At 81.8% G+C, this 2,500-nt stretch overlaps 1 protein-coding gene and 1 non-coding gene across 2 annotated transcripts in view; one reads left to right on the forward strand and one right to left on the reverse strand.

Moving 5' to 3' along the window:
* Nucleotides 1-2,500, forward strand: part of LOC127464833 (translation initiation factor IF-2-like) — a 38,959-nt gene that overhangs the window by 6,665 nt on the left and 29,794 nt on the right. The gene's annotated exons all lie outside the window — the stretch shown is intronic.
* Nucleotides 476-628, reverse strand: LOC127464841 (5.8S ribosomal RNA). Its single transcript, XR_007901660.1, has one exon. It is a non-coding gene; the product is annotated as a 5.8S ribosomal RNA (ribosomal RNA).

Consider the following 2,500-nt stretch of genomic DNA (forward strand, 5'->3'; position numbering starts at 1 on the left):
CGGCCCGGGCCGGCGCGGCGGCCGCCGCGGGGAGAGAGAAGCGGCGCGCGCGCGCTCGAAGGGCGCGGCCGACGAGGGGGGGGGGAAAACGAGGACGGGGGTGACCCCCGCCCCCGGCGCTCGCGCCTCGCGCGCGCGCGGCAGCACGGCACGGTACCCGCGCGGTACCCACCCGCAGACAGCCGCCCGCGCGGGGGGGAGACCGGGGGCGAGGCCCGCGCCTCGCCTCCCCTTCCCTCGCTGCCCTGCGCGCCCTTCCGCTCGCGCGCCCTCTCTCTCCCCGACCGCCGCGCCGGGACCCGACGGACGAGCTCCGCCCCAGCGGCTCGCTCCGAGAGCGGGGAGCTACGGAGCGCTCCCCGAGTCTGCATTTAGGGGGACGAAGGCCCCCCCGCCCGGACGGGCGGGCGGGCCTGCGAGGCGCCCCAGCCGCGCCGCCGGGGAACGCGCCCCCGGACGGCGATTGATCGTCAAGCGACGCTCAGACAGGCGTAGCCCCGGGAGGAACCCGGGGCCGCAAGTGCGTTCGAAGTGTCGATGATCAATGTGTCCTGCAATTCACATTAATTCTCGCAGCTAGCTGCGTTCTTCATCGACGCACGAGCCGAGTGATCCACCGCTAAGAGTTGTCTGACTTTCGGCACCGCCCCGCGCGCGCGGAGGGGCCGGGACCGCTCGCGTCGAGCGGCCCCTCGTCCGGCGAGGACGTCGCGCCTCGCTCGACCGCACGAGCACAACGCGCACCAGGCGAAGGAGAGGCGGGGAGAAACCCCGCCGGGCTCCCGAGGAACGACGGCCAAGGCGGGGAGCCCGCGCTCCCGGCCGAATCCCCCCTCCGGCGATCGACGGCGCCGCGGGGGAGAAACGCACCTCGCGCCGCCTCGGGAGGCGGACCAGGCGCCCGGGCTCGGCCCGGCCTCCGCGCGGAGAGCAGCGGCGCGCGCCGGACCGCGCGCCGCCCGTCCTCCCGCCCCGCCGGGACGACGCGCCCGCGGCGCGGGGCGCGACCCTCGGGCCGCGCCCGCCGCTCCTCTCTCGGCTCCGCAGCCGGCCGACGCTACGCCCCCTCGTGGCAGCGGGCGAGGCCGCCGCCTCGACGGCGGACCGCCGCGCCGCCCAGACGAGCTCGGCGGACGGCTCCGTCGCCGCCGGCCGGGCGGGTCGGCGCCGGCCACCCGAGCCGGCGTCGGCAGCGCCCGAGGCCGGCCGGACGACGGCCCGCCGCCGCCGCTGGCGCGGAGGCCCTGCCGGCACCGCCGCCGCCGCTCGACGCCCTCGACCCCTTTCGGCGACCGCGCGCCCGGCGGAAGGCGGGCGGCGCTCGGCCGGGGGGGACGACGCCCCCTCGGCCGCCGCCGCACCGCTTCGCCGCGGACGCGGCCCCCGGCCGGGGTGACGGGCGAGCGACGGGCGGGGCCCGGCACGGCGCTGCCGCCGACGGCGGCGGGCGACCCCCGGCCGACCGTCCCGCTGGGGGGACACGCGCCGAGCGGCGACGCCGCCGCTCGGACGCCGGCGCCCTTCCCCGGACGGCCCGCGGAGACGGGGACGCCGCCCACCGGCGCTCGCCCGGGCGGGCGGGCGGGTCGCGCGATTCGGCGGCCCGCCGCCGCCTCGGGGGGACGAGGCCGACGGCTGCGAGACGAGAAAGGAGCGCGGCGGGCCCGGTGGCCGCTACCCGCGCCGCCCTCGGCGGAGGGCACGCGCCCTCCGCCGCGGCGGCGGTCGCCCCCGGCGAAGGGGACCGGGGCGGGCCGGCGCGCGGCCGACCGCGCGCCGCCGCCGTCTTCTCCGCCGAGACCGAACCGCGGAGCGGGGGGGGCAGGGGGCCCCGCCCCGGCGCGGCCGCCCGCGCGGCCGGCGGGACGAGCGCGGCCGGCGGACGCGACCACCACCGCAGGGGATCGGCGGGAGTAGCTCCCCACCCCTCAGTGGCGCCGCGCCGCCGCCCGGCCGCCGCCGCCCGGCCGCCGGCGTCCGGCCGCCCGAGTCTTTAAACCACCGCCCGGCTCTCCCGGCGGCTCTCGGCCCCCGGGGGCCGTCACGCAGCCCGGGGGGGGCCTTCGCTAGCCGCCCAGGCGCCGAGCGCTAGGTACCTGGCCCTGGGGTGAGGGAAACGACCTGCATGGCCCCGCGGGGGTGCCTCCCCCGCTGCCGCCCTCGGGGGAGCGTCCGCCCGCGGGGGCGCGCCCGACGTCCGCCACCACCACCGCCGCCTCCAGCTCGGGGACCGGGGTTTCCCTCAGTAGCCCGGCACCGCACCCGAGAGGACGCCTGCGGCTCGGACCGCCCCGCCGGCGCGGGGACGGCCGACCGGCGGCGGAGCTCGCCCCGCGCGCCACGCCGACGACGGACGGCGGCGGGTCGCCGCCGTCGCCGCCGGCGCGGAGGACCGCGCGCGGCCCGGAAGGCCCCGCGCCCGGGCCCTCGCCCGGCCGCGCCGCCCCTTCTGCCCGCTGCGGGCGGAGGCTCGGAGGAGCCGCCTCCCCCGAAGGCGCCC

This window comes from Manacus candei, unplaced genomic scaffold, assembly GCF_025592945.1.
Source record: "Manacus candei isolate 608988 ecotype Guabito, Panama unplaced genomic scaffold, ASM2559294v1 h1tg000280c, whole genome shotgun sequence".
Classification (NCBI taxonomy): Eukaryota; Metazoa; Chordata; class Aves; order Passeriformes; family Pipridae; genus Manacus; species Manacus candei.